General features: G+C 50.0%; 1 long non-coding RNA gene across 1 annotated transcript; it reads right to left on the bottom strand.

The window, feature by feature from the left end:
* Positions 1-6,666: 6,666 nt before the first annotated feature.
* Positions 6,667-10,740, bottom strand: LOC149866657 (uncharacterized). Its single transcript, XR_016441598.1, has 3 exons — positions 9,820-10,740; positions 7,874-8,182; positions 6,667-6,928 (listed from the first exon to the last, which is right to left on the bottom strand). It is a non-coding gene; the product is annotated as an uncharacterized LOC149866657 (long non-coding RNA).
* Between the last annotated feature and the right edge of the window lie 1,768 nt (positions 10,741-12,508).

Consider the following 12,508-nt stretch of genomic DNA (forward strand, 5'->3'; position numbering starts at 1 on the left):
CTGGTCCTTCTATATACCCAGCCCCCCACTAAGCTGCTAGGACCCTTCCAATCCCACTCTTTCCCTGCCTCTTGCTAGGTCACTGGACCCCTCTATGTTGCTCTGTCTCCAGGCTTCACTCTGAGCCTGTAAACCCTTCTGGTCCTGGTCTTTTCTGGCTTCTGGCTGGGCCTCTGGACTATCTGGTCCTTCTCTAGCTTTTATATTTGGGTTAGTTCCCCTAGCCATTCCCTGCAAAGGGGTGACCAATGACGCAGCAGGAGCTGGAGTTTTAGGGTACCACAGACTTGCCCTTCCCTAGGGTTTGACTACTTTCTGGGGCTATGGAGTGACAAAACTCACAGGCAGACAGACAGACATTCATTTCTCGTCATGCCACAGCCTAACCTTCTCTGTGTGTAATCACAGTTTTGCCCCTAGAATGACTTTGGGGAGAGAAGGCTCAAGGATGCAGTGGTGGAAGAGGAGGGCTTTCTGCTTTACTGAGAGACACCAGCACAGCCAATGTCCGCCTGTTACTCCCTCACTGCTGCTCATGCTCCTCGGCTTGACATGGAGGCACTGCCCTCCACCTACTCACACCTGGGTAGGAAGGGGAGAGCACGATAGTCTCATGCCCTTTCTCTGTGTGGGAGGCTGACACCGCTACGTTGGATTTAGGTCCAGCCCACAAAGGGTCCCTCTCAGACTGGGTTTTGAGGATCTGGGCCCTTTGAGGATCTGGGACCAGAGTGCATCCCGTAGTGCTGGGGAGCTGGATACACCCCCAAGGCAGCTTTGTAATACATACATTAGTATGTATTTCCTGAGGCAGCTTTGATGGATAGGGCTCCATGAGGATCAGCTGCCCACTGTGCTGGCACCTCATGATAGTTACAGCTGGGGGTAAAACAGCAATTATACATTTCTTCCCTACATTAAGGTTACCATATTTCCAGTTTCAAAAAAGAGGACACCTGTGGCAGTGGGGAGGAGGGGAGGGGTATGTGATTGGTGGGAGTGGGGGCAGTAATATGTCTGTGTCTTACCCCTATTCCTCACTCCCAAGCCACAGCTCCCCCAGCCCTCCTGCTTCCCCTCACTCCCAATCCACAGCCCCCTCCCCCTGTCTCTGCTGACTACCCCTCACTGCTGGTCTGCAGCCCCCTGCCCCCCTGCAGCCCCACTGGTTCTTCTCACACCCAACATGCCCGCCCCCCCAGCCCTGCCAGTGCCCCTCACTCCCAACCCACAGCCCCCTACCCCCCAGCACTGCTGCCCATGAAGCTCTCTGTTGTCCCCGAAGAGCCCCCCCACCTCCTTGTCCTGCTGGAGGGGCAAGCACCTTCGCTACCTCTCCACCCTTTGCTGAGTCCAAGCAGCTTCTTGTTAGAGCAAGCCAGGAAGTATTAGGAAAGCAGAAACAGAGCTATTTTTAGAAACTGGCTGGACAGGGACAGGAGGGCCCCAAAAAAGGACATGTCCAGTAAAACCTGGATGTATGGTAACCGTACCCTACACCCCACTCTATTTATGAAGTTATTTTAATTTTCAGGGTTCAAGTTACTGTGGATTTCTAGCTTGAATAAGATTTCCAAGCAAGAGATTCCCCTCTGCCTTCTGAATGCTGGTGAAAAAAAATAAAATGGTGGAGTTTTTTTCCTCCAATTTTAGAACTAGAGAAAATTTAGATAAAAATAAAAGAAAGAAAATGAGAGAGCTGAAAGTAAACCACAACAATATACATAATCAAAAACATGAGGAAAAGTATTTGGCCAGAAACTACATAAGAAATAAGGAAGGAAATGCAAGTCTTGGACATTTGAAACAAAGAACAACCTACAATCTGGGGGAAAAATGAACACCTACCTGAAAGAGCTGGAAAAAATGAAAAGCCAAACGCTGAAAAAGAATAAAAATCCAGAAAACTGAACAAAAACAAAACCACGGTAGCAAAAATGAGAAAACCCCAGAAAGTTGGGTGGAAATTGGAAATAAATCCCAGAAACAATACAACAAGTGAAAAATAAAAATAAAATACAATGCAAAGCACTCCTGTGAATATGCTGGAAGCTGTATAGCAGTAGTATTGCCAACCCCACCATGTCAAAAATAATGAGACAAACTTAAAAATCAAGAGATTTGGAATATAAATCATGAGATGCTATGTTTGAAGTGTGTGTGTGGTGAGGGGGGCATTATTTGTGAAGGTGTGGGGCGCTGTGGGTGTGCATGGGGTTGGAGCCTTGGGGGGGGGTCCCTCCATACCTGGCAGGAGTGAGGGGCAGCAGCAGGGCTGGGGGGGATGTCCAGGCTTGGAAGTAAGGGGCAGACACACACATACGCACATACACACAGACAGTACGCAGCGGGTAAATGGAGAGGAAGGGGCAGGGGCAGGGCTTACCACTGTTGGTGGGGGCTCTCTGCACCCTGTTCAGTGTTGTCTTTGATCAGGGAGCTGCATGATGCCATTGTGCCTCCTGCCGCCTACCAGGGGGGCAGGAGATGTGCAGTGTGGCCAGAATGTGGCACCTGGGGCTGTCCAGTGGGTGGCAAGAAGCACACTGGCATCATGCAGCTCCCAGGGAAAAGGCAGCAGGGCACAGAGAGGCTGCCTGCCTCAGCCGTGCACACAAATCTGGGGAGCATATGTCCCCCATGCTTCCCCTAGGGGTGCACACTATGGTGGGGAGCCACGACTCCACCACCACACTCTGGACAAGCTGCTGGCAGATCTGTCACACAACCTGCCCTGGCCCTGGGGTCCCATTCACCCCAGCCTCTGCCCTACTCCCTCACCATGGGAGCCTCAATCTGCACCCCCCCAGCCCCTTCCCTCTCCCCCTACCACCTTCCCATCCACAGACTTACCAGCTGGGTGTTCTCGACATGCACTAGAAGAAAAAAACCTGAGATCTTAGGATTGTATCCCGAGATATTGAGTTAAAGTTCATTTGATTTGGAAATAAGGAGTCTTGTGACTGTTTCGTGAGAACTGGCGTTACTGCTAAACTAAAACCACAGACTAGCCAAACACATACGTCAGTTTGCTCTGTTGCCTAAATGAGCAATCCCCACAGGGACGGACTGTGTCAGTCTTCTTTCTTATAATCCTGTTTCTTATATAAGGAGAATTTCAAAACATTCAGGAATTTTTAAAAATGCAGGAGCATCAAGGTCTTTAGTTTAAATTCAATTTTGTTTATAATTTCAATTTTGGGGGTTTTAGATTATATATCATAATTTATGTACAAAATCAAATTGATTTCAAAAGGAAAGAGTTGAAAAATGAAAATCATGAAGCAACCCCTTTAAAAATGTGGGTACAGAATGGGTTGATTTCATTTTTATGCTGTTTCACTGGGTTTTTGAAAGAGAAATGTCATCAACACATTCATTCTGTTGGAAAAAGTCTCACTTTTGACAAAACAACATTTGGCTACAAAAAAGGAAATATTCAGTCGGGAAACAGTGGATCAGATACATCTGGTTGTACTTATAGCCCCAGCTTAAATCACTGACTCTCTGCTTGGATTTGTGCTTTTGCTGTATTTTTAAAAGAATCTTATTATTACCTATAGTGGCTTTCTCAAGATGCTTTTCAAATCCTATTTGGGCCTGCCTTTTTGTGCTTCCCCATTTCCTTCCTTTGGGCACGCCTTTCATTTTTGGAACAACGCCTTGTATAGTCCCCTTAACTATGCTATTAAACCATGAATGGTTTAAACTAGACTGCTTGGTGTCCTTTGTGTTTAAAAGCAGTATAGGCTTTCCCTGAGCCACTAATATGGTGTCTTTATAGTTTCATAGTTTCTAGGGTCAGAAGGGACCTGAGCAGATCATTGAGTTCGACCGCCTGCCATGGCAGGAAAGAGTACTGGAGTCAAATGACTCCAGCAAGGTGTACATCAAGCCTCCTCTTAAACACCCCCAGGGTAGGAGCCTGCACCACTTCACTTGGAAGTTGGTTCCAGGCCCTAGCCGCCCTGACCGTGAAGTAGCAACTCCTGATATCTAACCTAAACCTACCCTCTGCCAGCTTGTGACCGTTATTCCTTGTCACTCCTGGCAGTGCTCGGGGGAACAGTGACTCCCCCAATGCCTGCTGATCCCCCCTGACTAGTTTGTAACAGGCCACTAGATCCCCCCTCAGCCTTCTCTTGTGGAGGCTGAACAGGTTCAGGTCCCGCAGCCTCTCCTCATAAGGCCTGCCCTGCTGCCCCCGATCATGCGAGTGGCCTCCTCTGGACCCTCTCCATGCTGTCCACATCCCTCTTGAAATGCAGCGCCCAGAACTGGACGCAGTACTCCAGCTGCGGCCTGACCAGCGCCGCATAGAGGGGGAGGATCATCTCCTTGGACCTGCTCGAGATGCATCTGTGGATGCCTGACAAGGTGTGGTTGGCCTTCCTGGTTGCATCCCCACACTGCCGGCCCATGTTCATCTTGGCATCAATGATGACTCCAAGATCCTTTTCTGCTTCTGTACTAACAAAAAGGACGTTCCCCAGCTTGTACGTATGGTACCAGTTGTTCCTCCCCAGGTGCATCACCTTGCACTTGTCAGTGTTGAATCCCATCCTATTCTCATCCGCCCACCCCTGTAACCTGTCTAGGTCTGATTGCAGCCTATTCCTCCCTTCTAGCGTGCCCACATCCCCCCACATCTTAATGTCATCAGCAAATTTGAACAGGGTGCTATTTACCCCCTCATCCAAGTCACTGATGAAGATGTTGAACAGCGCGGGCCCGAGGACCAAGCCCTGCGGAACCCCACTGCCCACATCCCTCCAGGTCAAAAATGACCCATCCGCCACCACTCTCTGGGTGCGGCCCTCCAGCCAGTTAGTGACCCAACTGACTGTGGGGGAAGTGCACCTCAAGCTGCGGACAAGCAAAACTCGTCCCATGGGTGACCCTGTGTATGCTAAGGCGCAGCGGGGTGACAGCTGCTGTGATGGTGGCCCCTCCTATGGCCACAACACCTGCCAGCTGTGGAGGAGATCGGTGCAGGGGGCTCTGGGGCCCTGCACCCCTAGCTGCTGACAGGCAAAACTCGTGCCAAGACTTTGTCTGTCTTGGGGCAGTTGATTGTCCGTATTGCTTCTTTCCTCTCCTTAGCCTGGTTTTGTAAGTGCTAATTGATGTTTCTTAAGTCATTATGTAGTCCTGTGTATTGAGCTGGTCCCTGAGTCCCTGGTCCCTAAGTGAATCATGATCGATTGGTAGCTGGTAACACAGTAGCTTAGCAGCCAGGCCTGCTTGGGCCCACACCCCAAAGCAGACACAGTCAGGCCCACAAACACCCATGGCAGGAGTTTTGCCTGTCAGTAGCTAGGAGTGCAGGGCCCCAGAACCCCCCTGCACGATCTTCTCCACAGCTGGAAGGCATCATGGCCGCAGCAGGGGCCACCATCCCTGCAGCTGTCACCTTGCTGCCCATTAACACACACAGTGTCACCCATGGCATGAATTTTGCTTGTCCACAGCTTGAGGTGCTGTTACCCCCAAGCTCCTGCACCGATCTTCTTGAAACTTGGCAGGCTTTGTGGCCTCAGAAAGAGCTTCCAGCCCTGCAGTTTTGACCCCCCCGTAGTGTAGCATATAGACGTGACAGGAGTTTTGCTTTCAAGAATTTGGGGTACAGTTCCCCCCCCCCCAAGCCCCTATACCTTCTTCTTGAAACTTGGCAGGCTTTGTGGCCTCTGCAGAGTCTACGACCCCTGAAAATGTCATCAAAATCAGACAAAAAAACCAAAGTTACAGATATTTTATTGTTTCTCCATTAAACCCTATGGCTGGATCTCTGAGGCGGCTCCGAAGCGCTTCGGAGGCTCCGAACCACTTTGGGAAGCCAAACGAGGCAGCGCTTCAACCTGGACATGCTGCTTCAGACCCCGAAGCGTCTGTAGCTTCTCCAGATCTGAAGCTCTGTCCAAAGCCTCGCACAGCCCTACCACAAAGGCTATGGTGCCAACGCCTGTCTTGACTGAAAGACGGAGGCTCCATGGGCTTCATTTTTCAGAGTAGAACCATTCCCCCAGACCTTAGCACCTTGTCATGACTAAAGCTGGTTGAAAAGTATAAAGCCAAATTTTCAGTATTAATTTTAATTTGTTTCTTATTCAGGCTTCAGAAATATGTCTATTATTGAGCATATTTAAAGAAAATTTTCAGTCAGCTTTTCACTCCACGTTTAAGAGAGTGAGGATGTTTGGGAATGCAATGAAGATAAAAAAGAGCTTCTGCCTTTTCTGGAAGGGGAAAAACATCAAAGGGAATGAAAGAGAGAAGGAATAGCCGTAAGCACAAAAAGGTGGTGATGTTGGGGATTAAACCCAAGAAAAGATGACAAAAGATGAATGCTAAAAATGCCAAGAGGAAATACCAGGAAAAAACACACATTGTTAAAAATACGAAATAAATAAAAGTTAAAAACATAAAAGTTTTAAGAAAATTAAAAAACTTTAGAAAGTGGAAAAAACCAAAGACTAAAAATTTAAAGAAATGGACTGAAAATCCTGAGAAACTGGAAAATATGAGAGAAACTAAATATTTGAAGAACCCCCCCCCCCCCCCATGAACCTGAAACATTGAAAACAGGGGACAAAAAAAACACATAAAGCTGAGAAAAAATGGAAGGAAAGAGAATCTATAACCCTACAGAGCAAGAGGTGACCAAAACAATAGTTCAGATTGTCACAGATAGACCCACAGGGGAGGTGTCCATCTAAGGAAGATGGACTCAAAATTTCTGGTGATAACACTTTTCAAAGCTGGGCTATGAGTTTGGGAACAAGCTACAGAGCCATCCCAGCCCTGCCTGCACCACTCAGTTGCCACTCAAGGTGGCACTAGGTCCCTTCCATCTCTCATCAGAGAACAATTTAAGTCACCAAGCCCAGCAACAGCAGTAGGATAGTGCACGGAGGCCAGGCTGCAGCTCCTGTGGAGGGAGAGAGACAGTGAGAGTTGCCTTGCAGGGAAGAGCCAGGCCTATCTCTACCCAGAGGACTTCAGGGATTCATTAGAAGAACACCCTTCCAAGTTGTCAGGTCCACACTGTGAACTCTGTAAGAGGAAACCCTTCACTGAGCAGTCCCTATTGCAAAGACATGGGGCCAGCTGCATGAGTGATAGAGTGACCATGTGTCTAGCCTTATTGAGCCCACCTGGGTGCAGGAAATGAAGCATTGTCAGCCATGGGAAAAAGGGAAGAAAGAGGTAAGAATTTTTCAGGCCTTGCCTCCATCTTGGGCTCTGCTCACCCCCTCACTGCTGACTGTTCAGCCTTGTGGAAGAATTAAGCACATGGAACCAGCATTGGGATATTGAGGGATGGAGCTTCTCATAGGCTACATGCACTGCACTGGCCCGTTCCACTCCAGGAAAGGACATAGATGAGCCCCCTAGATCTCAGCCTCATGGCTTTGAGTAGCCAAGGGTAACAAAACTCTTGTCACAAATCTGCATTGTTATCCTTATGCTTCAGAGTCAATGCCTGGACATTGGGACCCATCTTCATCTCCCCCTCATCCCAAGGTTTTACCAGCCCAGCAGAGCTGACAATGTTAAATGAAGGGAAGATTTTGTTCCCCTTGTTTCAGACTGGAGGCCGGGGAGATGCGAAAATGCCTGGGGCAGCAGCCCACATTGCAAAGAAAATATTCTCCATCCCGTCTGTGTGGTGTTGACTGTCCTTTGGTTGTGGATGCCCAGCTGGAGTGAGCTGCAGTGTGAGATGACCAGTCCCCTGCGTCTTTTCATTTCAGGTTAAGAGCTCTGTGTTTGTTGTGTGAAAGGTAGGTTTTTCATGTTCAACTGCAGGTGTAAATTCAGCCCATCCTGACCATTGTTCAGTGACAGGGAGAAGACCCCAGAAAGAACTTACCTGACACTTCAATGTTGACCTTTAGCAAACAGGTGTTGTGATCTATATCGAAGAACCTGTAGGAACCGTTGTCCCCTTTGCTGACTTCTGGGGCATGGAAGGTCCCTTGGTTCATAGTCGCCTGCCCTTGGAAGTCATTGGTGTAGTTCAGTGGAATCTCCTTTGAGAAGGTGTAGGCTATACAGCATATTGAGGCATTGCACTTGCAAAGGTCGAAGCGGATGCTTGATGAGTTGAGCCATATGTCCAAGGACTGGCCTTTGCATGTGCAGAGGCTGGTATTCTTAAAGCAGTGGTCCTGGAGGGACACTGGAAGGGAAAGCAAACATCCATTGCCATCTCACTGACTACGAAGGGAGCAGAGCACAGGAACGGAGACCCAGGACATGCATAAAGCATAACACTGGGAATCAGGACTCCTGGGTCTTCCACAGCACTGAAGGTGAGGAGTGAAGATTGGATGGTGTAGAGCAGGAGCCAAGGGTACGTGTAGAGGAAACAGGGGCCCTAAATTGAAGCAGTGGGTTTTTAAAAACACTGCTTCAATTTAGGGCTGATTAAAGCCCTGTGTCATGCACACAACCCACTGACTTACCTGCCTCTCTGGCCCCTGTGCAGTTCAGGCAGGCAGGCAGGCTCAGTTGCGGGGGAGGGGAAAGATCAGACTCCCTGTTTTTCTTGGGCGGACCCTGCCTTCCCAGGCTGCCCACAGAGCTTCCTGAAGAGCCCCTGCGCTGCACAGAGCCCGGCGCTTCACTCAACAGCTGTAGGGGCAGCAAACTAAAACTCCTTCATTATGCGCCCCAAGTCATATAGGTGCATAATGCTGCCAAATTTCCTACAGAGGCTGGAATGAATGCGCAATATACCGCTGAGGCATGCAAACACTAACACCATTAAAGCAGTCGGTGCAAAAGCATTTAGCCTCCTTTAAAATGTGCGCACATGGCTCTCGTTTCATCTACACTGGCCCAAGACTCCAAATGTGGGAGTGGGGTAGAGTTAAGGGTCTTAGAGTGGTGGGGTGAAGGGGTGGAACCCAAGACTCTTGGTTTCTATCTCATGACTGTGGGAAAAGATTTGGGTTCAAATTCTGGAACAGGAGGATGTGACTCACATCTGTCTTTAGTAGGTGTGACAGTTTTCTCCCACCCCCCAGGAAGAGGGCCATTCCTCCACCTCTAGTGTTGCGTACCCATGTTCTTCAAAGTGGAAGGTCACAGTTTCTGTGAACACCCCATGTCTGTGTAGGAAATGCTATGCTTTGTGAGGTCCCTTGGGCCCTTTTGGCTTAAAGGGTGGACTCCATTCATCTAGCAGTGCCTCCTGCTGTGCTGGCATTGACTGAGATGAAGAGTGCTCACTGGACATGTTCAGTACATACTAATGCTCTTACATACATCCCCTTAACACTGCCCAGCCTCCCTCTGATGCTCAAACAACCAGCCCACCAGCTTTCCAAGCTTCAGGGACCTAGTCCTGGGAGGAAATGGGTCCTGTTGCCATGAGGTCCCCCAGGGGAAAAGATCTGATTCTAAATATACACGGAATAGGGAAGAGCTCCAGCTGCTGGAGGAGATTGCACTCACCCCATGGGGCTCTAAAACCATGAGTCTATTGGGTCTGAGATCAAGGCCCAGTTCCAAGTTACTCACAAGGTCACAAACCTCTGTGAAGAGCAGCCAGGAGAGGGGATCCGGGGGCCACTGTGGCATGACATGATATGCACCCATGCAGTGGGTATGGTTTATATAAAAGATAACAAACTTCTATTGCTCCCAGAAAGTGGGGGTGACTCTTTACCTGAAGGGGCAGAGGATGGCATTGAAGATCTTGGGCTCATGCTCCATCTTAGGAAGGCAAAGTTATACCCATAAGACACTGCTCAGCCACAGGGTAGGAAGTCTTAGGGAAAAATATGGTTCCCTCTTGACCCTATGTCTCACCTGGACACCTCCTGCAGGAAGGATCCCCATAGACCAGTGTGACTAGGAGGAGACACAACACAGGCCCTGTGTATGCACCTAGAGGCTGGGGAGCCATGGCTTGGAGAAAGCATTGACTGGGCATTGCATCACACAAGCCCCTGGCACAGCCCTCGTGTGAGCTGGACACAGTGCTGGGGAGAGAGAGATCACAGATGTGACCAGAAGTCCTGAGAGCTGGGTATCTGGAAAGAGAAGGTCAAGAGACCGTCATGACAGAGACCAGAGTGAGCAAACAACTCACTCTGAGTGGGACAGCTGCTTCTGGGGACATGGAGTCACTCCAGAGTCATTCTGGAATCAGTGCCCAGCCCCAATTTCACTTGGAACCATGGGATCACCAACATCAGAGCTGTGTCAGGCTGGAAGGGTCTCCCATGATCCTTAAGGCAGGGCCCAGTCTTTAGGAGGTGTCTATCTGTCTTTCTGACTTGGCCCCCAGCAACCTGGTATGTCCCAGTACTCAGCTGCAAGGGGAAATCAGGTACCAGCCCTATGAGGGGCTGTGGGGTCACAACACTCCCAGAGGATGGGGTGTGAGGTGTTTCTCAGATCACTCCATCCAGACCTTCTCTTGTTCGAATGACCACCTTGTGACTGTGGTGAAGGCATAATGGATTAAATGTGTGTCTCCGTATTGCCCCACACCACACCCCAAGTTTCACAGATGGCATCATTGTGGACATTCTCATTGTCACACGCCTACACTCATGCAGCTCACCTGCACGTCCTCAGTTACCTCAGTCCCTCACACATCCCCACTGGAGTCTCTAGGCCTCTCCATCCCTCATTCAGCCATTGTCTGGGCTGTCGGACCCCTCAGCCCATCGCTTAACTTCCCTGAAGACTGCCAGACCACTTGGTCCATTATTTGGTGCCTTCCTGGGTTTCCAGACCTATTGGCCTCCCAGTCTGCCCCCCCTGTAGGCTGTCACACCTCTCAGTCTCACTCTTGACCCCTCTTTAGTTTGCCAGACCCTCTGGGCTCTCCCTTGACCCTCCTCTGGGCCCCTGGACCCTACTGGTCCTTCTATATACCCAGCCCCCCACTAAGCTGCTAGGACCCTTCCAATCCCACTCTTTCCCTGCCTCTTGCTAGGTCACTGGACCCCTCTATGTTGCTCTGTCTCCAGGCTTCACTCTGAGCCTGTAAACCCTTCTGGTCCTGGTCTTTTCTGGCTTCTGGCTGGGCCTCTGGACTATCTGGTCCTTCTCTAGCTTTTATATTTGGGTTAGTTCCCCTAGCCATTCCCTGCAAAGGGGTGACCAATGACGCAGCAGGAGCTGGAGTTTTAGGGTACCACAGACTTGCCCTTCCCTAGGGTTTGACTACTTTCTGGGGGCTGCTTTTCCATGCCCACACTCACTCAAGGGTCTGCTCTCTTGGCCGCTTAACAGGTGTTGTGCACTGAGCGCCTCTCCCTGGGCTTCACTTGGACTCCACAATAGGTCTCACACACTGACACCGTCTCTCTGGTGTCACCTGAACCCCAGTCTGGGTCCCTACAAGCCTCCTCCATCCCCTCAGTTCCTACACAAACATCCCGATTGCTCCAGATGTTGCTGCCCCTGCTGATCTTTTGGAGCTGCAGCCTTCCTGCTGAGGCTGTGTTCTCTCAGCAGGCTCCAGTATGTTACTTCCAGGCTTCTCTCAGGACCTGGGCTTATACTTGCTCCAAGCCCAGTCCTCCTCTTGAGTCAGACAACTTCTCTGTCAGGCTCAGACTTACCTGCCAGCTCTCCAGGTAGCCTGACCTCTTAAAATGTCAGGCACCCCAAGTGCCCTTCCACACACAGCCTGGGTGGGTATATGTCCAACCTACACCAAAGACCCATAAGGACTTCTGCCCTCCTTTGGGGTCCTACTCCAGCCCTGAGATGGCCCCACACAACCCACAACCAGCTTCCCTGGTCCCATCCACCCCCTGTTACCAAGTAGACAGAGTTTGGGATATACAGCCTGTGCTCCCCCAGGCCCTGGCACTCAAGAACACCAGCACCCTCTCCTTCCCCATAAGTAGTGGGTATTTGTTCCTGTCAATCTCAGCTTGGGGCCATCTTAGATCAGGGCCCCTCATGCACTGGAGGAGAAAGCAGTGCAGGAGGAAGAGGTAGGTGGGTGCTGGTGCCCTATAAAGCCCATGTTCTAGGGTCAGTGAGGTGCAGGCACCTGATCAAGGACTCACTCGTTCTACAGATCCTGCAGGGGGTTGTGTGTCCTCACCCTTGTCCCAAGACAGGAGAAGTGTTGTGCTTAAATTCCACCAGAAAGCCAACTTATATATGTGAACATGAGTGTGTTACACAAGACCTGTGATGAAACTGCAGCAGGAAACTAAAGCCTTGTGGCACTGCAAAAGCCTGGGCAGTAAATGAAGGAGGGTGGAAGAGTCTGTGGCTCTAGAAAACCACAAAGAAGCTTCAGTGTCTGAGCTGTCTGCCAGGACACATGCAGGGGCTGATTAGAGAAATGGGTTGAACTCTTGGCCCCTCTCTCATGAGTACCTTTCCCACAGGGCCTCTGTGTAAAGATGGAGGGGCAGAGAGGATAGAGTCATGGGGGAAGAGGGAAGGAAAGAGTGAGAGAGCATATAAGCATGGGTAGATGTATGTATGTATGGATGGATGGGAATGGAGGGATACATGTACA

This window comes from Crocodylus siamensis, chromosome 4 (assembly GCF_052110815.1).
Source record: "Crocodylus siamensis isolate JL-2025a chromosome 4, ASM5211081v1, whole genome shotgun sequence".
Taxonomy (NCBI): Eukaryota; Metazoa; Chordata; order Crocodylia; family Crocodylidae; genus Crocodylus; species Crocodylus siamensis.